Source organism: Meleagris gallopavo, chromosome 11 (assembly GCF_000146605.3).
Source record: "Meleagris gallopavo isolate NT-WF06-2002-E0010 breed Aviagen turkey brand Nicholas breeding stock chromosome 11, Turkey_5.1, whole genome shotgun sequence".
Lineage (NCBI taxonomy): Eukaryota > Metazoa > Chordata > Aves > Galliformes > Phasianidae > Meleagris > Meleagris gallopavo.
In genome coordinates this window covers 15,817,984-15,843,254 of record NC_015021.2, presented here as the reverse complement: position 1 = coordinate 15,843,254, position 25,271 = coordinate 15,817,984, and the positions used below count along the sequence as shown (strand labels likewise).

The 25,271-nt window shown below is 41.8% G+C and overlaps 1 long non-coding RNA gene across 1 annotated transcript in view; it reads left to right on the top strand.

Annotated features, from left to right (window-relative positions):
- The window catches only part of LOC116217057, a 306,245-nt gene extending 282,940 nt beyond the window's left edge, over positions 1 to 23,305 (top strand). Inside the window, exons 7-8 of the long non-coding RNA XR_004160974.1 lie at positions 22,479 to 22,993; positions 23,131 to 23,305. This is a non-coding gene — a long non-coding RNA (uncharacterized LOC116217057). The remainder of the gene's footprint in view (positions 1 to 22,478; positions 22,994 to 23,130) is intronic.
- The last annotated feature ends 1,966 nt before the right edge of the window (positions 23,306 to 25,271 follow it).

Genomic DNA, 25,271 nt, shown 5'->3' with positions numbered 1-25,271 from the left:
GTAGGAAAGCATGGGTTTGCACTGTGTGGGCAGACGCTTTGTGGTAGATTCTGTAGGATCTTGCTCCCATCAGTCATCACAGACAAAGTCTTTGGTGGTCATGAAAACTTCTTGTGTTCATTGGAAAGGGAAAAGGAGGAATATTACAAGACAGTGATTGTTTTTTAAGAAAATTTCTGGATTTGGGGAGGTACTGCTGAGAAAAACTTAGTTTCATGGAAGTACATGGTGTATTAAACCAGGCTGTTCAATGTGACTTGAAACAGCACTAGCAGAGGAGGAATTTTTTTCATTAAGTTTATTTTGAAAGTGAATGCTCTTAAGAACATTAAATATTGATCCTGTTAAATGCTCTGAGCAGAAAGTGTGCATAAAGACAATCTGTAACACTGAATGATACACTGTAAAAGAAGAAATTTCTTAATTATTCAAATGGTCTTTAGTTTTAGAAACCACACCTTTGTCGTCCAAAAAATCTCTGAGAGCACCTCAGAAACAACCATCTGTGTGTGTGCGTTAATGAATTTCTGTTCTCTGTGAAAGAAGACTGCATGTCTCAGCACTCTGAATAAGAACAGAGCATTCAGCCTTTCTCCATAGCAAATTCAGCCTTCAACAAGTTAGTTCTTCCAGGGATGGCAGTGATGCAAAACTGCTTTGCAAATGTTTTTCTGGGTTTTGTTGCTAGGTGACGACTTGGAAAACTTTGCTGTTCCTGCTGAGAGATTTTAAAAAACAGGCCCACATTAAAGAGTATAAAAAATAGGCCAGCTTGCTCCGTAACTCCCATTTCCTAACTCCTGGAGTCTGCACCCTGTGTGCCTTCTCCACTCTCATGCCCCTCTTTCCCCCTTGCGTCCTATCAGCATGCCAGAAATTGGAGGCCCAAAGAACCACTTCTATTACAGTGCAAGGAAAGGAGGGAACATAAATCTTTTTATCCCTGACCAAGCTAAGCAATTCTACAAATATGCGTTGATTTATACTGACTCTTTCTTTCTGTTTATGTTTTACTGGCTTTTAATTTTATTAATACAAATGTCAACGATCAGGTTTGTCATTGGTTAAATGGTTACTGCTAGATTTTTCATGTGGCTAGAAAGAAGAAAGCTTTAGGGACAACTCTGTTGCAGTTTCTTCTGTATCGTGTACCTGGACTGGATGTGAACTCTTGCCTGAAGGGCAGCAGAGAATCCCATTGGACTGATGTGGTCCCAGGAGTGTGTGGTGACTGAGGAAGAGATCTAGGGTGAAAAACTGTGAAATTAGGTGGGAACTCAGAGTTAGTCCCTGGGCTATTTCAGGGTAGTCTTGTTGGATGGGAAGTTACTTTGTTTTTGTTTTTTAAATATTCATTGCTCGTGTATTTTGTTGTTTTGTTTTTTTTGGGATTTTTTTTGTGTATGCTACTGTGATATTTTTTTGATATCTTATTATCCAAGTTTCAAGAGATGTAATCTTGGATTACTGTATGGTTAAACACTCAAAAGCAAGTAGCCACTGCTGTTCTCCTAGAAGCTGTTTTTAAAATCAGGAGTGAAAGGCTTATACTATAAACTGAATAGAGGAGCAAACATTTCTTACATTTTGGGTCTGAACCAAAATATACACAGTGGCTAAAACTTAGCATGGTCAGATGCTTAAGTCAGAGGAGCAAACACCTGTTTTTACCAGACAGAAAATAAGGAACATTTACTTTGGTAGCCTGAATTTGCAGTCTGTCTTATTTGATGCATGATGCTGTCAAGTTGGCAGAGAAAGAAGACCCCAGATCTCATCTCCAGGGAAGTTCTTGGCATTTGACAATATTGGATCTATTGAAACAATAGCACTGCTTGAGCATAACTGGGACTATACAACTCCACTGAAAGATATAAAACCAAGAATTTCAGGCCTTAATCCTACAAATCCTTGCATATTCTTTTAAAATTTATTCACATGACGTTACATATGTGAGAGTTTGTTAGTTTGAAGGATTGGGATCTAAAACTAAGAAAATCAGCAAGTGTCAGTGTCTGACTTGAGCTTCCACTACTTGGTCCTAGAAGGCTTTTGGCAATGGAGGATTTGGCTTTTGCCATAGGATTTGTTTTCTCTCCCTGTGCAGCCTCCACAGCAGATGTATGAGTGCTAAGCAGTCGTTTTAATGCTTCATTAGTTACAATGCGATGGCAGAAACGTGTTCTCTCACATCAGTAGTAAATGAGTAGTAGTAAATTAGACAAGGGGTAGGAAAGAGTAGCTTCCTTGCAGATCCCAGGATGGACAGTTTTTCACAGCAGCAAATGACATGGTTGTTGTCTAAGGAAATAGCTGGATTTCTGGCTGATTATTATTATTTTTTAAATGAACTTAAGCAAGAATGTGGCCAGTGACAGAAAAAGAATAGGTGAATTAGCTCCTTTCCAGCCTTCATTATATAGAGTGGATGGCAACTCTGCTCTGAAAGATTGAGATGCATTTATTCTCTAATTATGTATTCATCACCATGAGAAATTATTCATTGCAGTATTGCTGTTCTATGCAGAATACTCCAAGAGGAGAGAGCTGGATACCATGTAGAGAGAGGGCTTTTTGTGGTTGGTGTTGTTTAATACTTACTCATTAGTGAGCTTTACACATGGTTTATAGACCTCTTCAGCTGAGGCTACTGTTCTTCAAAGGCACCAGTCCAAAGTTAATTGTTTATTGTTAGAACAACTTAGAGTGGGTTCATTCGATCCTGTAAGTCTTCAGGCCCTTGATTCTGCTGATGTCAAGGCAGTTTCCCACCAGTGTTTGAACTTTTGCTTTCTTCTCATCACCCATCTGAAAGCAAAATGTTGTCAATCAGTCCATTTTTATTTGATAGCACTGAATTATTCTTAAAAGCCTGAGTCTACTTGGTAAATACTAATGTATTTTAAGTATATTTTTAAAATGTCTGCCTAATGATCTGGAATTGTTTGGAAAGGGTAGTACTTCTCATTAGAGTGCAAAAATTATTCAGTAGCTTAAAAGAAAGGCAGCACCAAGAACTATCTTCCTAATCAACATCATTCAATCTCCACTAATAGAGGAAGCATCCACTGTGGGAAATGGCTACAAAGAACCCAGCAAGTGAACATTTGTCAGCTACGCAAGAACGGAAGGGGGATTCTAACCTGGTTAAGGTGTTGGTTTGGTGTTTGTTGGTTTTGTTGGTTTTGTTGTTGTTGCTTTTAAGAAGGAGACAAAGTTAGTATAGTAAAATGAAGGCAATAATGCAAATACTTAGTGGAAGTAGTTCACTACCACATCAGCACTGTAGAAGATGCCATACAAAGAACTGTTAGAGGTGGGTGAAGGAGAACCATCACGGCTATCTACAGATGTCCCAGTCTGGTGGAGAGTTTCTGCTGGGCTCATGTAGCATAACAGGAGTTGCTGTGCTCAGAACCACTGTCTCTGCTTGTCTGTTTTCACACAAGACCAGCACCTTATACAGATATGCAGTCTGCATCCATGTGTCCTCTGTAATGGCTTTTGAATTCATTTGTTCATTTCATCTGAACTTGACAAGAACATAAAGATCTCATGAATCAGTAGTTCTCACAGGTTTCAAGAGGTGTCCAATTAGTTCTGAGGCAATGACCCAAACTCTAGAAAATCAATATAGGAAAGAAAAACCACACATAAATGCCAATTATCTCAAATATTTCTACTGGAACTTCATGCTCAGAAACCAAAGGCAATGATGAGAGGTAAATGTGTAGGAAACCAGGCATCATTAGATTACAGAACTAATCCAAACACCTTGTTCATTTTGAGGTGGTTAAATGGCCAAAGGAGAGGTTTGGTTACTGAGAGGTCGTTAAGATCTGGGAAATGCGTGGGGGCAGTGGATGCTGGCTCAAGCAGAGCTGTTGCTAGACCAGACATTAAGAAATCTATGTAATGAGATGTTCAAAACCAGCTGACTTTATTGCCCTCAAATGGACACAGTTACAAAGTAAGGTGCAACTGTCCAAATAGTTGGAAATGTGGATCCCTAGAATAAAAAGAGTTTTGAATAGCTGAGATAGTAGATGAGCTAATGATTGGATTTCATTATGACTCTGTCTTAAGTGCCAGGAATGCTCTATGGGAATTCCCTTTTAAAATGTATCTTGGATCAAAGAAATTTGCAGTCAAATTGTCTGGGGACAGATAGCATAATAACAGCTATATACAACAAGAGTTTTCCAGCAAAGAGGGTGTAGGAATGACCAAAATCTGTTCAGAGATTTTAGCTGTATTGGTATTTAGCGCTTCACCAGGGATTTTAGCTGTATTGGTCAGCAGCAGAAACAGGATCTGTCTGTTTTCCAAATCCATATTTCTGACAACTATCCAGTAGCACAGACAAGCAGCCCTGCAGTAAGATGCCCTCCAATTCTGCTAGAGATGGCAATGGCACGAGTATTATACAGAGTCTTGAAAAGATGATGCTGTACTGCAGTGAAAGCCTCAGTTTCCTTCACAGGAATTATGTCGCTGTTCAGGAGATGTCTCTGGAAATGGTCATTGAGCATTGCTGCTGTCATTTGCATGGAGTGTTGCCAATGATACTCATATTTATGGTCAGGATTCACTCTCTTCTTTTAGTAAATAGTTTTCTCATTAAAAAAAAAAAAGGTTTACTATCACACTGAAGATAATCGCATACAGCAAAGAAATTTGCCAAGTCATTTTTCAGCAAGGGAAGAAATTAGAGTGAAATCACTGCCTTTGGTACAGGCTGTGTCGCTGAGCAGGTTATTGAAGGAAAAAAGCTGTGGATGAGATATTTCAGGGCTTATCACTCAGCCTTTGTTTTTCTTATAGCTACTCAAACTATCTCCTATTTTATTTAACCTGTTTTGTTTTTGTTTGGTATTTGGTCAAGAGAAGAGGATTACATTATCTTTGTTCTGCTCATTTCCAAGCAGGTTTCAGTTCAGTAGCTAACCTGGGTAACAAGTTGCTTGCCCAGCCCTAGCGGGAGAGCATGTCTCTGCGCAGTCTCTCCAGACCTGATTAAGTGGGGAGGGAGCTCACTTGGGAGTTGAACAAGCCTGATACTCTTGTCTCATGGTGCCAGGCAGGGGTGTGTGTGTGTGTGCCAGTGGGGTGGCCGTGTGCAGTCTTGTTGGGAGACTAATTGCAAACCTGCCCTAACTAAGCAAGCAAAGTTGTAGTTGCTCAGGGGAATTCCACACGAGGAGGTAAGGGTTTTGTATTACCATGAGTTGTCCCATGCAAGCATGCCTAGTTTTGCTGCTGACTGAGTTGGTATGCTGTCACCAAAATGGCCCCTGCAGCCCCCAAGAGATTCCCTAGAGGGAAGACCTCTATGTTTTCGAATTGTGTAGTTGAAAGTGGCTTGGTCACAGTGGGAAAAATTGAAGTTTAAAGGTGACCTGTGTTTAGGTGATAGGAATGAATCAAAGGATGCTGGGGGCAGCTATCAATGGGTAGAAAAAGATGGTGATAAAAGGAAAAAGAGAAGTTGTTGTTATATACATAGTAAAAGGGGTCCCTGCTGTGTGACTGAGAGGAGATAAGGAAAAGCAAAAATATCTAGAGAGTTCTACATGGTGCTAAAATGGCTTTGCTTTTTCATGTGGCTGGCTAGGGTGTGCTGCAGATCATGGCTGGACCAGGCTCCGAGCACCTGGTTGAGCTGTAAATGTCCCTGTTCATTGCAGGGGAGTTGGACTAGGTGGCCTTTAAGGGTCCCTTCCAACTCAAATGATTCTATGACACTGCCTCTGGCTTCATGGAGTAAAGATGGGCAGAAGTGTTGTCAGAGGCTGATCTTCCCACAGCTTCAAGCTGCCAGCTCTCTCACAATGCCGTGAGCCCCAACAGTTCCCACACGCCAGCTCATCCCAGCTGTGCCTTCCTGTCCCCTTCTCTTACCTGGGAAACTGCTATCTGCAGGCCTGTGTTTTGAGTTGGCCAGAGCATCTGATCTTTCTGGAAAAGATCCTGTCAAGAACAGAATTTTTTTTCAGCTGCATCAGCTCTGTGATCCACTTCACAATGTTGTGACAACACCTCCGAAGGGGTTTGAGGCCAGAACAAGCAGCAGGGTGTGGGAATATTTGTGCTTTATATTGCCACTCAGAGTGGGAGCCTGCCCTTAAATGTCACTGAAATTTAGAGGAAGCAAGCACCACTTTTCTTGCAGGGTGACTTTATAAAAGGGTGCAAACTTCTCACTGAAATAAAGTTGAAACAGTGACTTCCAACACAAATGTGCCAGCACTAAAAATGCGGTGTCTGCAAGACCCACGGGACAGCAGTGTGCTGGGACCCTGGTGGCAGCCTGGGGTGCTGCAGGCAGCAGTGAACACAAAGTTTTTCAAAGAGGTTCAGGAAATAAGCTGGCTGTCTTGTTGTCTCCTGTGTTTAGACTCACTGGGGATCGTGTATTCCTAACTTCTGGAATCAAAATAACTCCAGATGTTCAGGTTTTAAGCGTCATGGAAATGTACTGAGACTGGCATCACAGCTGTGGGAGTTGATGACTCCAACTCATTTGCTTGTAACTACGGACAGAGTTCTGCAGTTTGGTTGAGTTGAGAGGTGTTCATGAGGCAGAAAGTTCAGAAACATCTGAATTTGGGTTGTTGTGCCTCAACGCTCTTTGCAAGTGGAAAGAAAAGCATGTTTAAAACAATAGTCTCCCTCTTTCTTGGGGTCCAGTGAGCAAGGAAAGGGAGGCTTTACAGGAGACTTAATTGCAGAACTTCCACTGCTAGTACTGAAGGATTATCGCCCTAATTTATTTTTTTTTTTTCCTTTTTTCTCCTGCAGTATTACAGAAAGAGAAGTTCAAGCAAACAGTCAGGTTAGGATTTTGTGTGTCCAAAGCAGATGGGCACACGTGGCTCTTTCTGGGATACGTGGGTAGATCTTCTTACCCACAGCTCGTGTGTACCACATATCACTTCGCAGGCCATTGTTGCCATGCACCTGTCTGTAATTTTGGAGGTTCATCTATACTATAGATAAACTATATTTATAAACTCAATACTGATTAGAGGGGGGAAAAAGTTAAGAGGAAGGGATTTCCTGGTTCACAAATAAGAATGTGCAGTGGAGCACTCACTAAGTAAACAGAAAACATGGGCAGCTGAGAGAAATCAATTTAGCTGAACAAACAATGTTCCATGTAATGAACTACTAATTATCCTTTTATGCCATGTCAGTCTGAGTGATTACAGAGCTGTGCAGTTTAATTTGACGTTTGAGCATTGCCTTGCTCCATTAGCCTCATATAAAGCTACGACACATTGAGAGGAATTAAAAAATAAAAAAAATTAAAAAAAAGTTAGGGGGAAAAGAGGGCTGTATTTATCCAGAACAAAGTAAGCACCTGTAGCAGTCATACGGAAAAGAGCTTCTTCAGTTTTCCTTCTTGTGGCTTCTTAAATTCCTGGTTATGATGAAGCAGGCAGCACTTGGGAGCTGTGAAGTAGCATGTCTGGTCCTCACAGGATTCTCTTTCAGTGTGTTGATGATGTCCCACATCTCTAGACCCTATTTTAAACAAAAGTGGATGGTGAACAATACAGCATGGGAGCAAACATCTTTTCCTGGCTACTTTCTTTTTGCTGGTGATTTGCACACAGTAGGTAGATCAAATCCCTAGGTGCTGGGGAAATCTCACGGTTAATCTAGGACTGAAGGACATGCATTATAAATACTGCTTTATTATCATACTGTTTGTCTAACTGCCTATACTGATAACAGGATTAGAGGGAATTAGCATATGGAGAAAACTAAAGACAATTTGTTGGGATATACGTTATGGCTATTAACTCTAGGAGTACCAGTGCAATACCTGCAGTCTGAAGAGCTACATATTTGAGATAGGAGTCTTGTTTCACAAAAAATAAGTGAAGCCCAGTATCAGTGAAGTTATAGGGGAAATTTTCATGGGAAAGGTGCAGATGCAGGAACTGTGTCTAGGTAATGTACTGACATGTGAAGCAGTGTCACAAGGGATAAATATGACCCAAATGTCCAGTAATAATATTTATGGGCTTGCATTCAATCATGACAGACTCTCATTTAAGCACAAATAGAAAAGCAAATGTTTAAAAAGCTCTTTGCTGTAACTAGCTGACATTTCTGATGTGCACGCCACTGAAAGATGTGACATGACAAGCTCCAGGCTCATAGGGCACTTTCACATGGCATTAACACAGATTATATGTATTTAAAGAATATGATATTCATGCGGTAATATTTAAGGAAATACCTTTTCAAAGCATCAGTTTAAAATTTATTTTTAATCTCAAGGGGAAGGAGTAGCAGCTTCGGAGGGGGGAGGAAAAAAGCAAAACAGGAAAGTCAAAGATCCATTTCATTATTTTGCCTCAGATGGAACTCACCCAAGGCCAGATAGTCATTAGGAGTGGGTTGATTTGGGTGAAGAACTGCCCTTTTGTCAGATAAGGACAAGCACTAGTGTCCCTCTTTTGCACTTGCTGCAGGCGTGCACCTGTTCCTTGTGGCCCTTTCCTCAGTTTCAGAGACTCAGTGCTGTCCCCTTCTCATTTAAAGATCTGTTGAAGAATCTCACTGACAGCCCTGAAGTCCGGGGGCTTTTTGTGCCCTGCAGATGTACCCTGGTGCAGGACTCCTCCCTGACACTGCCCTGCCTAAATCCTGCTGTGCCAATGCATGGAGTCAGGTGGGTGTTTGCACACCTGTCTGCTGCCAGCACAACTGCCCTCAGCCGTGTTTTTTTTTTTACACAGGACTCAGCCCCCTTTCCAGGTGACACTGTTATTTGTTTGCCGTTTTGTTTTGGTGACAATCCCGTTGTGCTGAGTTGAAGCTGAGCTGAATTTCAGCATTGCTGCAAGGCATGACTGAGCTGCAGGCTCTTACCTCGGGGCTGAACTGGCCCCTCTGTTCCTTCCTAATGTGCGTTGGACACATTGGGGCCTTTCTCCGCCATGCATTTGTAACTCCCATTGATGCTAATGGGGGTGACATGTGTCTATCCAGCGGAGAATAGACCCCATTGACTACAGCAGTTCCCCAGCCTTGAGCGATGCTCGTCACTTGATTAAGCCAAACTAATGAGGCACGACCGGGGCCAATGGGAATGTGTGGGACTCGGGCCTCGTAAATTCTGGTGGAAACCTGCAGCATTCCCTGGGGGCTGGGTTTTGTTTTGCCAGGCAGAGCCTCAGGATGCCCCTGGACGGGTGCATGGTAACAGGTGCTTTTGTACAAACAAACCTTGTGGAAAGGGTTTGCTGGCAGCAGCACCCCCACAGTGAGTTTTTTCACTGGTATTCACACATAAGTGTCTTATGTGCTCAGCAGTGTTTAAAGTACGTTGGTTTGGTGTTAGCTATTTGATATCTTTCTACGATGGATCTTGAAGTTATCCCTATGGTTCCTTCTCTGGAGTACATTTAGCCCTTTAACAGCCAGCCCGCAGATGGCAAAGTCAGGCAGCATCCTTTTCTGTGGCATTAAATAGCAGTTTGGGAGTGGGAGCAGTGGGACAGAGTGGAACTCACTCATCCTCCAGCCATCACCCGGTAGCTACAATGGCAGATCTTCAGGGGAAACAGCATAAGAACCCCTAAGTTGTATTTTAGAACTTTCCCCTGTACTTTACCTGCTGGTACGTTCCAGGTCAGAGGAGGCTTGTATTTTTGTCATATTGCAATACTTGCCTTTATGTAAGTGCTGCTAAGAATAAAATTAGCAGTGGGAGAAAAACATCAGTTTGATATCTAAATTTGGAAAACTTGATGAATAAATCTAATAACTCCGTTGTGGGGAGAGAAAAGAATAGCAATGCTTTGTTTAAGGAAAAATAAATATAACGTAAGGGCTGATTGCTCCTTCTAACTTTCTGAGGAGGGCTTTTATTTTATTTTATTTTATTTTTTGTCCCCTAAAGACAGAAATATTAATTGGCTTTGATTTGTGAGACTAGGGCTTAAGAAAACCTGGTCAGCTGGGCCTTAGAGGCAGTGTCAAGATTAATAAGCATTTGTTAAAGGGTGGGAGCAAAGGGGGAAGGAGGGTTTGTCCTCTTGGAGGTGACCTTGCAGAAAGCAGGCTACAGCCAGGTGCTCGACCCCACTGCTGTCTTGTCTGGTGTGGTCACAGTGGGCAGTGCCCCCACTGCAGGGTGATACACAACTGTGTATGTGTGAGACTTCAGGCTTTTCCCAGAGCTACTATAGAGAACATAGCCATTTACATCTTGCAAGGCAGGTGCCTGTCCCAAGGTTTTGCACAAGGCAGTGACAGTCCTTGTCACAGCCCATAGCATTTCAAGGCAAGTACTATCTTCATTTGCTCTGCATCCCTGACAGCTGCACCCACTTCTCTTAGCACATCCAGGAAAGTCACTTGTACCTTTACTGATAAATTAAAGATTATTTTTTGAACAATTGAGGTTCAAGAGGTTATAAATTTGCTGCCCAAGTATTAATGTATAGTCCTGTTCTAGCTTAAAGGATGATAACTTCCTGTCATCATGTCTGTTTTCATCTTCAGGTCCTGTATTTTCTTTCCAGCTGTTAAAGCTGCAAGTTCATCACTGGGGTTGTGTGGCAGTGCTGCCTTCAACCTTTCTCCTTTCTTTTTTTTCTGTTATCCTAACTCCACCCTTTAGATATTTCTGGAGTAAGAAGCTGGCACATGACTGTGCATGCCCTGTTCAGTTCTCCTTCCCTGGCAGTCTTGGGTACTTAGCGACCATCTTCCTCTCCTGGTTTGTGCTAAAATGGCTGGGCATGGGGGAGAGTCAGTGCATAAACCAGTCAAATACTATTTATGTTCTTCCTGTAGCTGCTTTTGGACATATAAGGGCTGTTGACCTGTTCCCATTGAGCCTCACCTCAGGATGTGCTCGGGAGAGATCAAGACCGTGGGATGTTACTTCCTTTCGGCTGAGGCTGAATGGTAGAAGTGATATAGTCAGAATAGAAATAACTAGACAGACAACCAGGAGTTCCATTTCTCTTCCTGCCTTCCTTTCCATATAGGTAATGTTAAATGAAAGAGTAATATTGTTACTTCAGTGGTACTTCTTGCATAACTGCGGTGAAGCATGAGTGTAAATACTCTGCTGGAGGTCAGCCATGGGAACTTGCTGCCCAAAGGGCTCTTTCATCTGGGAGAAGTGATGCATGGGGCCATGCCAGCAGGTGGAGGCCAGCAGGTGACTATAGATCCCAAAAGCCCTAAGATGTTGCTGTAGCCTCCAAGAAACAGCCTCTGATGATGGAAAGAAAACCAACATCAGCTCATGATGCTACTGTTTCTGGAGGTTATGAATTTAAAAGAAGGCAGGCTGAGGAACAGAGCATGGAAATCCCTGCTGGTCAGGAGTGGGACTACTTTTCTTCTTTAAGAACATTTGCTCAGCTTTTTGATTTCCAGTGTTTTCAGTTGCCATATCAACATGAGAAATTTGCCTGGCAGTATTTTTTTCAGTAGAAGATTTAAAAATTTAGCTGCATCAGCTCCAGCATCTGATTGCTGGGATTTCACTTTATCTTATTTTATTTTATTGGTAGTAATTGGTTTTCAGGAAATGTTAACAGGTAGCCAACGATCCTCACCCTTCCTTTGGCAAAATGTAACTTAGATTTTGAAATCTGTTTGTAGAAGCTAGAAGCCAGGTTGAAACATGCCAGACATCAGTAGCAGGGTTAAGCCTTTGGGTTGTATCCTTCCCGGGTGGCAGGCTGGGGAAAGGCACAAGCACTGGTGGAAAGCACTGGATTAAAATAAGAGTCAGTTTTGGATTTTGTGTTGCTCTGAAGTGTAAACACAAAAGGCACAGTGAAGGGAAAGGAAGTTCTTCCTGACTTTGCCATTTGACAGTGTGTTGTTTTATTGGAATCCGTTTCTCTATTCCACCCCATCAACTGGGGAGACAGTAACCTTCCCAGTGATAGTCCAGGATCTCAGTTTCCCCTTGTCCATCCACATGTCTTCTCTTCAACCCATCCTTGGCTGTTTCTGGGTCACTTGTGTAAAAGAGGAATGGATCTGCCCAGCACAGATGAACATGAAGGGCCTTTTCAGCGGTGAATATACTGTTTGGTTTGTTGTGGGATTTTTTTTTCTTTAAAAGGAATGAGAATGGAAAACAAGAAAGTCAAAAGGCCCTGAATCTTTATCTTTTTTAAGTGGAGACACCGCCACAGCAGGACATAATGGCTTGCTGTGGTGGTGGTTTGCCTGAGAGCCTGGAGATTTATGTAATGAGAAACACAATTCCTGTAAAGAACATTGTTAAACCTTTTCAAAATTTCAGCTATAAGCCATTTTATTGCTAATAACATGGCTAGATTCTCCTTTTGAAGAATCTGGGAATGTTTGACAAGAGGGGAAAATGGAGAGGACTTGAGGCACCATGATCTGTATTTTCCATTTACCTTGCTTGAAGCTTGAACAACACATGTGCCACAAATGATTTGTTTATTCCTAAGCGCCCCCAAGGAGCCCCGTCTCCATTCTCAGGCATATAATGGCTATTCAAATGAAAGCTTTAATAGATTGTTGCAGATCTGATATCAATGTGGCAAGAGAAAGAGATATGCAAATATTCAAAATTAAACAAACTAGCTCTTGCCCTTTGCCTTTGTAGGTGTAGTCTCAGGTCTGGATTGTATCACCAATGCAATGAGTCTGTTAGGCTCAGCTCTCTGGAGAATTAGATCCCTTTTCTCTTTTTCCAGCTTGTCTCACAAAACTGCCACACTGTTGGTAGTATTTGCTGTAGTACTCAGACTGAGAACCTGGACTGAAACACATGGTGTACTCTGAGTTGAGTCTGAGAAATGTTAGTGGGATAAGCTTCTGCTGTGCTGGTTTGCTTTGTGTTCTGTTAGACCAGGATCTTTAATTTCAGTGCCTCTCCGGTCATTTCCCCACACTGCACAAACAGTTCTGGAAGAGTGACAGTCACTTGCCATGAGTTTAGACTACAGCCTAAACACCATTTGGTTTTGACCACACTGCAAGATAACACAGGAGCTTTACTGGTTCTTGACACAGTCCCCATTTCCCCTTCTGTCCCTGTGATGTGCATAAGAGTGATGCCCAAAAAACACTTACAGATTTAAAAATAACACGTCATCCACATTGAGCCTATGCCAGCAGCTCCGGTGTGCATTGAACAGCAGGCAGAAATAATAATTTTACATCAAAAACACCATAAAAGTTTTCATCTTTCTTCTGGACTCTGGTAAAACTGCTATTATCTTGCCCAATCCCCAAGGCTTTTCACACAATTACCAGTTACGCTGTGTGGATTTCAAGAAAGGCAGCATCTGAAATATGGCCGCATCGGGGGTGGCACAAGTAGCAGCAGCTCCCAGTAGGAAGTGGAACTCAGCCTGTTGGAGTTTGTAGGCTCTTGGAGATCCCACATTTGGAATAGGGCCATTCTACTTATTAGCCTCAAACCTGTGGGCAATGGCTCTCTGTTCTCCACTTGCACACCCCATGTATCCCTCAGAAAACCTCTGAGCTACAGAATGAGTGGTTAGAAAAGAGAGCCCAGTGCTCAGCTGTGGCAGTGCTAAGCAAGGAGGAACCTTGCTTTGGTTGGGGTCTCTGGGCAGTCTGCTGGCTGTAATAGGGACCAGAGTATATCAGAAATAGTGTGAAAAGCAGGCTTACTTTCCTGTCATTCTGCTTCAGTAACGTGAGCTAAGGCTGGGCACCAGGGGTTAGGGGATGGAGGATCAAATAAGAGCAGATGAAGAAGAGGCCTATCTCTCAGCATTAATTCAGCTAGCTGCTTATTTTGGAACCTAGAGGGGAAACTATTTGTAGCCCAAATGATAGAAAATGTCTTTGTTTGCAAATGTGAGAGGTATCATGCAGAAGTATTCTTCAAAACTATTTCATAAGAGTGTTTGGAGCCACGGCCAAATCCTGCATATGAATATGGCTAGACAGTTGGCTCCTACTTGGAATTAAAGGCGATCTCTGAGAACCTGGCTGTGTTTAAACACGAACTGGGTTGTAAGCTTCTTATGGTCTATGGTTACCAGGAAGAAAAAAAAAAGCTGACTCATACCAGAAAATTGGGTTGGCACATCCTTGTGCAACCCTCCCTGGTCGCTGAGGTGTCCAGGATGTGTTGCTTGAGATCTCAAGCACCTACTTCTCCTGTGTAATTCCCCTGGTAGCGTGCGTGGTAAATATTTCTTTAAGGGCTTCAGATGAAGGTAGCACACAAGTGAAGACAGAAAATTGACTTCTCTGAAGTTTTTCTGAAATGCATGCCCGATCCAAACAGGCGCACCCAGATTCCTCAGAAGTGTCAGTTCCTGATGACAACAGAGACCAGCACAGATTTCCCTAATACCATCACCAAGCCCCTCATCTCTGCACACAGCCCTCCCCGGGCAGTGTGTGGAAAGCAGAGTTGTATAGGAATTTTGCAATTAAACATTTTTCTATATTGAGAATATTAATTGAAAACTGATAAGTCTTGCAGGAAATTCATGGTTTTGGCATATTTCACATTCAGTTTAAAATGCCTTGACTTGGTCAGCATATTATAACAAAAGATATCATTTTTTGAATAAAAGCACATGATTATCTAGGAAAAATTATATGAAAGAAAAAATAATATTTAATCATGAAATAATGCAAAAGGGCTTCATTAAGATCCAAACAGGCTGTAATCAATTTTGTTCCTTTCAGATTATTGGTTTCAGAAATTGAGAATACCATTTCTGGTTCTATTTAAAATCGAGGAAGAAATGTGAAATTCTGAAATCTTTTCATGACTGAAAAACAGCTTTCCACCAAGATCCCCTCAAATGAGATTGCAGAAAGTCTTCTTTCTCCTTCTTCCCCGGCTCCCTTATCACGCAATTCTCTTCATGCTGTTCTCAAGACCAAATCTGAGCCAGCCTGAGATTTGTGCTAACGATGAGTGGCTGCCTTTCTTTTTTTTTTTTTTTCCTTTAAATAAAACAATTTCCTAAGGCATTGAAATGGGTCTGATAAAAAGCAGCTTTTAAAATTCATTTTAGTAAATAGTTTGAAGCCAGACCATAAAGCCTTATAACTGTAGGTTTGCCCTTAATTGTACCTCACTGACAGCCCATTTTCCTTCTCCTTTGCAAGCACTCTCCTTTTTCTTTAATAGCAAAACATATTGTATGCTACTTTTGAAAGATTCGTGGGTTTTCACACAAAATGACCAAGATCTGTAGGTAAACAGTGTCACCTAGTGGATAAATGGCTTCAACTTTTCCAAACTGTGGAAGAAGTTTGTGTGGTTTTTCCATTATTTTTTTTTCCCTCTAGGGAAAAAAATAAATAAATAAATTGGAAAAGGGCCTGTTTTGAGAATTGGGATTACTTCCAAATCACTACAAAACTAAACATGCAGAATGTGGTGGCCAGCAGTGGGCTGGAATATGTAAGTAATGTGCATGGGCATGGATCCATTCACATCATCACATACAAAAGGGAGAACAGATTCTCCAGCTCAATGCTTGAACAGGGAAAGGTTAAAGCAGCAGAACATGAACTACTTGTTTCCTGGATGTGTGAAGGTGTACCAAGTCCCACAGTAATCTCCTGTACCCTTGGCTGCTCCTTTCCAAGCACAGAGAGAATTTTAGTAGGTGACTTTGGAATGTGATCAGCTAAGGCAACTGAGCAGTGAAAATTAAAATTTGCAAAGTACTTTGTGGTGAGAGTTTTGGCAGAAAGCATCTGAACACTGGGGAAGAAGCATAAACTCCATGGAAAAATCTTATCCTGAGGGGGTGGGATGATGACTATGGGGATGTGGTCGTAGATATCTATGAGAAATGCTACCTCGAGAGAGCAGGAGGTATGACAAGGCTCAAAGAGCCTTCTGAGTAAGAAGTAACAATTTGGAAGTTCAGGGTATGATAGCTTTGATAAAGTGTAAAATGTCCCAGAAAGAAGGATATGCCCCTAAAAACTAGCGGAGACTGAATAACCTGAAGTCTACTTACAGTTCTTAGGTTTATGCATTCTAAGTACAGTGCTGTCAGGATCTCTCACTTGGACTCATGATGAATGCAAGTTGCCAGGGGTTTTGCTGTCTTGTCATCTCTTCCTGCCTATGGCTAAAGCAAGCCCTGCCAAGGGGTCAGTCAGTGGTTACGTGCCTCTGACAAAAGAAGGCCATGGTTTCACTACTGACGTTAAGAGAAAGCAGAATATGAGGGACTGCATTTTCTCTTGGAAAATTCTACCCAGTGTGCTGAATCTAGTTGGAAAATGATTATGGTGCGGTGATGGGCTGGAGGCTTCAGTCATGATGTGCCCTACAAAGCCAAGCCTTGGTCTAGTTCCAGTTCAGCAATTGATCTAGAGGTTATTATCAGTCCTAATGTATAGGCCAGTCATGAAAAACAGGCAGATTATGTGAGATAAGGAAGATAAAGATGCAAAAAAGGTATGACCTGCCTGACTTCTAGGCCTTGTTTCTGAGGCCTTCAGGTGCTGGTTGTGGGACCAGTCCCACACTGAACATTTAGACTGACATGGGTTTGGTCAAAGCAATAAGCCAGAACATTTTGAAGAATGTATGAAGGTATGTTACAGCTGTAGCCAAAATGATAACTATCTAGCTTTCATAGTTCAGGAAACCTGAACTCTAGTTCTTAAATACCTTTCAAATAAAAGAAAAAGTAATGATTGATTTTTATGGCAGGTTATTCCACTGAGTTTCTGTTTGGCTTCTATTTTCATCATTTTTGTCATGTATCAAATGGATATTCTGTCATTCTTCTCCAAAGGGTGAAAGTAATTATGAAAAGCCCAAAGAGCTCTGCATATGAGCAAACCTAAAATATGCTGCAAGCTGGGACACTTTCTCACCTAACTTTACACTGCTTCCAAAACAAACACTGTCATAACTGTATTTACTGTATCAGATAGTCTTCCTTCAAACAATTTCATTTTTCTTTTTTTTTTTTAGTAGACCTCTTGGACCAGTTCCCATTGATTAAATCAGTGGAAAGCACCATCTTCTGATGGTCCTCATTGTGGATATTCGATGGTGTGAGCATATCACTTTGATTATTCAGTGCCTCAGTTTCCTTCCCCATTAACATGAGCTCTACACTGACTTTCCATAGTGCTTTTATCCTAGGGATCTCAGAGCTCTCTTCTTAGTTATCCTCATATCATTGATACATCAGATTTTTTCACTTTTCTCGAAGAGAAAACAATACTAGTTCTTTTGCTCATTGAGGTGTTAATGCCAAGATAGCCTGCTGAGTTCAGTTATACTATGAAACATAAACACAGCAAGTGAGTTACTATAGTAGTGCAAGCAGAAGTAAGGAAAAAAGCCTGTATGGATCAAACTTCCCACTCCTGAAGACAAGAAAAGGAAGAAAAGTAGCACCTGGAGAATGTTGCTCTTATCCTCCTCTGGAAAGACCTACTAGTTAATATTAATTAAACAAAAATTCATCGACTCTGTGTAATTCTCTTTTGCTTCTTGGCAAAAATACTCATAGTGAAGTCTAGATTTTTTTCTTCTTTTAATGTTAAAAATCAACTCCTGTTCCACCAGGAAACTGTAATTTCTTCACCTAAGAACATCTAGTTTGAAGTCTGAGAAAGGCTGGCAAATCTCTGTAGTGGTGTGTAATGACAACCCAAACATCTCAACATTCCCAGCCCAGATTGCAGCCACCGCAGTCTGCTGGATGCTTGTGCTTGGCCTCTGGCTGCGCTCGCTCCTGGATCTGTGTGTTCTGATGGCTCTGAGCCCAGGAGGGCCTGCCAGGTCCTGGGGATGCAGGTATTGCATAAAGAGGGGTTTTGTAGGCAGTTCGCCTAAAGCTGTGAGTGTCATTGCCACCTACAAAGTGTCCTTCCCTCTGTGACTGTGACACGAGTGCCCCTCGGGCCCTTTTGGCATATGTGTATATGAACAGGTCCAAGTGGAGGGACAAGACAACTGTGTGGGCAAACACCATTGTCAAAGAGGAAAATTGCATTGCTTAAGTAGACAAGGTATCTCTAGCAGCCAATAAAGGGTATAAAAACATAATCTCATTGTCATCCATCCCTCAGGCTGAATGATGATTCAGGGCAAGCAGCAACTGAGGAAATGGACTGGTCATGAAGTACTTTGTGAGTCTGTGTGTACCCACAAACACAGTCCTGTTTGGAAACATTCAGTTCTTTTTCTCCTTTCATGTAAAATCAAGTTTCACTTTGAAAAAAGACCATTACAATCTGTATTTTTGTTGATTGTAAAGTGATCTTTCTGGACAATGACAGTATTCTATTCCTGAGTTGCAATAAAAAGTTAGAAAATCTTCACTGTGAGTGCATACTTTTAAGCCCTTCCTTGCTCTAAGAGGTTCGTTGATCTGCTGCTTTTGGAATCCATTTGCTGGATATGATATTATGAGGTAGAATAGGCATCTTGTATCCAACCCTATGAATGTGGTCGGTGGAGGGCATCCATTGACCCCAACCCCAGTAATACGGTCCATTGTATGTTAGGAGTGCAAAGCAGCAACACAATTTGTCAGCTACAAGAGGGTAGAGGTAAATTCTCCATACTGCCCATTCAGATTTTCCAGAGGTGCTACAAAATAATTTTATCTCTACAGTAAACCATTTCACATTCATCCTCAGAGCAGTTCATACCTTTCCATGGGAAAATAGGCAGGAGCTGAAGGAAAGCTTTCCCTTCAGATTTGCCCTTTCTGAAGAAGCAGCTCTGTTTACCAGCTCAGTAGGGAGCTGAAGGTCCCCACCAGGACCACGTCTGGCCATGCCTCTCTCTTGTCTGAGCTGATTCAATGAACCCAGTTGCCTGAATTGCTTCTGCTTTCTCGCCTCCGTGGTGCAGCTCCCAGCTTGGGTGCTTGTGCCTCCATGCTTGCAATGATACTTTCATATGGGCTGCAGAGATGACTGTGGACACATGCTTGTATCATTTGTGTTCTTTCAGTATTCTCACTCAGGGGAGTGGAAAGGCTAGAGGGTTATTCAGTAGTGTCTCCAAAATGTTTGGAGGTCTCTGGCATTTCTGGTTTAATGCTGGCTGGTTTTGACTAATTTGCCCTCTTCTTCCCAGGGGCAAGATACCAATGTAAACATAAGGAGGCAACCAGGAGGAGGTGTCATCTCCTCTGTATAGGCAGGACTTCTGTCTCCAGTGGTTGCTTTCCAGCATCTTTCCCCATATTAAATGCAGTGGAGACTCTTGTTCAAGTTCTAAGGGTAACTTTAAATGGAATATTTTAAGCTGAGAATATTTTCCCAGCTCCTAGAAAGGGTTAGGCACCCAGCCCTGAGCTGGGCAAAGTGTCTGATTGTCATCAAACTAAGCAGCTGTGTTCACCTTGCCTTGGATTTCTTTATAGGAGAGGGGCTGATTCTTAAAAGGGAATGCTGAGGCCACACAGGTTGTCATGGCTCTAGTCTAACCAGGTATAATGACTGAGGTTTGCAGGCGAGCTGCAGTTGAGGGAAAAAATAAAAGATCACAGGTCAGATCCATCCCTGATGCAACTCCACCGTCTTCAGTAAGAGTTACCCCTGGGTGAATCTGGTTTCCTGTTCCTCACTCATAAAACAAAGTAAGATCCCTTCTGCAACAGAATCAATAGGAAAAAGGGGAAAAAAAAAAGAAAAGTGTTTTCCTCAAACCTATATGAAAAATAATCACTTTCTCTTGCACAGTGGGGTAGGGAAAGCCAGTCCTGCCAGACAACCAGAGTATAATTTCCTCAGCATGTCATAGTGGAAAAAATTGGCATAACCAAGGGGTCTCTTTCATCTCTGCTCAGTTCTGAACAGTACAGAGGAGAGGGAAAATCATAAATACATGTATCTATATGGATAGATATTTGTGCTTCCTAGACTGATTGTGTGAGATCTGGAGGACTTTTGCACAGATACAGAGTGACTTAGAAATGAGGATTATATTCCTTCTGTTGATTGGACCTGTTGTTTAAAAATAGTGATATATATCTGTTATGGATGCCTGCTAGAGTTCTTACTGCTGTGTGGTGTTTTCTGTTTCAGCTTTCTCTTCCGTTTTGGCAGTCTGTTGTGTACGTGAGCTCTACGGGAATGCAGAAAAGCCACCTGAGGGAGAAAATTGCTAATCACTAAAAATTACTAATCATTCTTTCACGCTAAACAAATCTCACTAAGAGGTTTTTAGTTACACAGAGGTGGATTTTTTTCGTTCCCCTTTTCCCTTTTTCCTCCAGCAGATGATACAGAGGTGTAAAACGGGGGATATCACATCCTACTATGCATTAGCTGTGGCATTTTCGCATGATAAGATCTAGGTATGAGTCCAAAATAAAAGCACAATAACCTGAGAAATCTTCTAATGCTCACCACTAGCACTTTGCAACCAAAGCAGCAGGAAAAGGAATTAAGTCAGTCTCGGAATCATCTTTCCGAGGTTATTTGTATTCCAATAATGGTGAGGTCCCCTTGCTGAGACTGTAACCCCTGTGTGTTTGCACCCCTAAAAGAGCTTAAAATCTAAACAGATGAGGCAGAAGATTGGAAGAAAAAAATAGTTTGATGTGCAATTCTTACACTGTGGGAATAAGTGCTGGTCTCAGGGTTGCTTCAGACCTCTCTAAAGAAGGTAGACAAGGTAGATGCTAAACCTACTTCTCAGTTCCCCATCCTGACAAGAGGAGTCTTCTGCCTCCCACTACCACTTCCTTGCTCTTAGGAAGACCTTTGGTGGAAGATCTCCAGGATCACAAAGCTTTTTTGAAGTCATCCAAGCATGGCTGAGGTTGGAAATAATCTTGTCCAATTGCCCTGTTCAGGCAAGGCCACCTAGAACCAGCTGCCCAGGACCATGTCCATGTCCCAGGACTCATTTGTCTTTGCCAGTAGGACTCAGAACACTTCACTGGCTGAAGTTTCTTTAGATCTAGCATAAGACAGCTGGCAGCAGAAGGATGTGGGTCAGGTGAAAAGCTTGGGTGCTCGTTTCTGACTCCTTACACACACAGGTTTCCCACTCCCGTAGCAATGTGCAGTGGCTTCTCTTATGTAGTGGGTCTGGCTGAGTGAGCTACTTAGAAATTGTTGACAGCTGCCAGCAGCATTTCCTGGGGAATTTCCAGAAAATATGCATTCCTGGGCTTGTCACTGGATAACTGTCTGAAACCAAATAATCAGAGTATTCACCATAAAGGAAAAAAATCCTTGTCTATATTTAAATATGCTGCTGATGTATATTTAAAAAGTAAAGCAGAATTGTATGCTTTTGCTTGCTTATTCCATTTTGGACGTCAGAGCACTATTAAACTTCTTCGGCTGATGAGAAAGATGAGGCAGGTTTTGTTTTCATTCCTTTAGCCCCTTTGGAAAGCGCTTCAAGCTCTGGATTTCCTGAGTGCTGTGGGGCAGCCAGGATTTCCTCAGGATCAGCCATTCCACCACAGCCTGCAGGTGCAATCCTGTGGCCATGCAGCATTCCTGTTTCTCACCTGAGCAGAAAGAAAAGCCAAGGCACCAAAGCACCTTGTTTTCAATCCATCATCAGCAATTTCATCTTGTTATGCTCTACCACTTCAGAGGGGCTGTTTAACTAATTTTGACATATTTCTCGCAGTTTGATTCTTTGGACCAAATTTAGGGCTTCTGTAAGTCACATGGTTCCAGGTTCAAAAACTTGAAATAGTTTCGTTTTTTTTTTTTTTGTCCTCCCTTGCTCCCCTTGTTGGTTTTCTTTTTTCCCATATTCTTGAACAAAGTAGACATCATCCCAATTGTGCCAAACAGGTGCAATATGTTTTCTATCACTGCTGTAAATAGCCCGAATTTCACCTTTTTATGCCAGCTCTGACTATTCAGTTTGCAAAACACAAGGCCCTCTCCATAGTGTTTTTACTTTATAAAGAAATAATGGAAAACCAGTAACTGTTCTTAAAGAAAGGATGTCATGAAGCATGAGCAGTGCCTGGCTACAGGTCTGCTCCTAATCTCTTCCCTGGACGGAACAAAGTAGAACAGTGCTCTCAAAATACTTCTATTTAATAACCAGATCCAGACTAGCTGCTGCTTTGCTGCAGTGGGGAGCAGTGATATTTGAATGCTGTACTGAGCTTTAGGATTAACACCTCATGGGAAGCATCTGCGAGGAGCCAGCACTGTCGGCTCCACAGCCGTCCTGGGACCTGCAGCCCCTATGGGGTCCGTGGAGCGGGTGGTGCCATCCATGTTCCTGCAGATTGCCTTGGTTTATGGCTTCTAAATCTCTAAGTATTTTGCCTTGGAATATTTATCTCTGCAGAAGGCACACTGGAATTTTCTGAAGTGTTGCATAATGTGATGTTTTGACACAATGATATTTTTAAGTTCACCTAATTCACTGAATTCCACCCTAGTTAGTAGTTTCAGTACCTCAGAAATACCACTTCTTGGCCAGTTTTACCATTCCTCAGAAAGACTTATTTCTCCTTTGCTTCTTTTTCCAGGCATCAAAATGGGCTCCATGGAACATCCTTTGCATGGGAGGCGGCCAGTGATGACAGCAAGCTTTATCCATCACAAAGCTGAAGAAAAGGATCAAGGCGATCCTTCTCTCTGCACTGAAGAGTGAGAGAAACCTTTGATAAAACCCAAACAGGGAGATCTCCACCACTTCCTTCTGCCATATGTTGAACTCTGCATCCCTCAGTACCACGGGGATGGTACTATGCACCCCACAGACCCAAGGAAGAGCAGTGGTGTGACTGGAGAGGAGGAGCAACATCTTTTGTTACAAGGTGGTTGATAAAATTAATTGTACAGCTACAAGAATACTTTTATGTCGTGATTACCAGAGCCACCCAGGAGTCTGTAAATGAGAACTAAAGAGCATGATGAGAAAACCCAACTACATTTGACCTGGCATTGAACCACCACATGCACCAGTCTTGTACAGTTCTAAGGTGGAAGAGTCTGGCATCATTTGCCATGAAGCTTTATAAATGTCTCAGGCATCCTTGAGGTAAGAGCACATTGAGTTAGTATACAAATATACCTATGTCTCAATAAAACAGACATTCAAGTGGCTTTTGAGTCAAAGCTAAAGGGCAGTTATCTCTGATTGGTAACAGTTGTGTTTTTTGGGCTTTTTTTTTGCAGAATTCTGGGAATTCAAAAGCCCAGACAGCAAGAAAGTCTGAATTAAACAAAAGGAGAATTAAAGGAGATCCACAATAGTCAGTAACTGCTGTAAAGATTCTGTTTTATGGTCAAGTTCTGCAACTACTATCATCATCCAGCTACGGACATCAGTAGGAGACTGCAGTATTGCAATCAGGTGGGTTAGTACTAATTACAAGGTGCTTATTCAGTCTAAGGAAAATACACTGCAGATTAGTCACTGGCACCCAAAATGGCATAATTAATTGGAGCAATTTATTAAGACAAATAGAGGGTCACAGCTAAGCATGGTGCTTAGAGTTAATTTACAGTTAACAAGGGTGCTCATTTAGCCTGCTAACAGAATGCATCTATGTTGAGAAAGGATTTCATCATGCTTTCAAGAAGAGCAGATGCTGGGTCTTCTCTAGTGCTCTCATGCTACGTAACCTCACTGGTGTAAACGTGTTTGCAGTATGGAAGGACTCATTCCTTTGCCCAGGTAAGATTAAAATGGTCTTTCTCAACTAAATTTTTCTTCAGCTGACTGTCTAATAATCAAAGTGCAGTGAAAACATACTCTAATTTTTTTTGTCTTGCATTTGGTGAATCTTCTATATGCCTATAATCAATGCTGATCCTCAACTAGTTTGTAAGATATTTGTCATGAGATCATATGTTGTTTATGTACAGTCCCAATGCAATCCAAAAGTGCAAATCCAAGCCAAAATATTTTCTCAGGAAGTTGTGCTGATTGAAGTTGAAGTGTTGGTGCAGCTGCAGGTTCCTCCTTGCTGCATACTACCTGCAACTTGGGTGGAGAACACCTTCAGCTGAGCCTTTTAATTGCTCCATGAAGAATGATACGGGGGCGGCCCCTGGTCTCTTCTCATAGAGGCTTCCCATGCAGCCCTTCGTTACCAAAACCTCACCACATAAACCCAGTGCAACAGGTACACTTCTGTTTTGTGAGTGGGGGGGGAGAGATATCATGAAACCTTATAGACATCTGCTCTGTATTTCTGATCAACCGTGTTTATTGCCTACTCTCTGTAAACTCATTTTATCTACTGCTCTTTCCTATTAGATGTTCATACTAGCAGGGATTGCACTGAGCTGAGATCTCATCACAATGTTCTAGTTTTTTCATATCGCTGGTCACTCTGCCCTAACCCTAGATGTATGCACTGAATAACCACATTGTTCATTTATAATGTCCTTGGCTTTTCTATAGCCTTGTCCCTGTGATATTACTTGTGGACACAGTGGGCTGGATTGAAGACAGTGAACTTAAAAGTAGTGATGTATGCAGCTATGTAACTGTGAGAAGAAATGTATTGATTCCACATACTTCCTTTTCTAACCTGCTGTAAGGTGTTTCATCATGTGGGACGTCATGGAGATCTTATATTTGTTACTTAACATACATTGAAAGGTCTGACTTCTCTTTCTTGCTGGCTTTCTGAATGGAAAAAGCTGTTGTTAACATGTCTTGCGTGTCAGAGATCAGGCTGTTCATGACAGCTTATGAAGCTTTGAACATATATAGTAATAGAGAGGAATAGCAAACTGTTATATTAATGTAGCTGAAGCACAAAAAGCGAAACTATTGACCTTGCCAGCTCTGCATTTGGGGCAAATGTTACTGCGGTGAATGGAGTAACTTTAACTAGCCTTACAGTGAAGTTGTTTTTTAATTTTTTTTCACATGTTTTGATCTGATAGATTAATATGAATGCCTAAGAAGGGCTGGGCGTAATTCTAAAGATAGCTACAATTTTGCAGATGTCAGGAATTGTTTTTTGGTGAAAACTTTGCTTTTGGATAAAGAGGCTAGTACTGAAATAGAAGCCAGAATGATTTTCATTGGTTTACAATCGCCAAAAAGCCTGTTACTTAATTTCATTTTCTGAAATGATGCCCTTTTAAACCAGCCAAACAAAAAGCTTTTACTGTCCCTTACGCCTGGTATGGCATCGCTGTTCAGTGTATGGAACAAGTAGGTATGGAATAGGTGCACAGCCTGCACACGTTTAACACGTGGCAGCTCTTGACTCCTTGAGACAAAAGATTCTGTGTGTTTTAGTGGCTGCTTCCTGAAATATAAAAAAGATACTGCAAAAACATATACAAGAGATCAA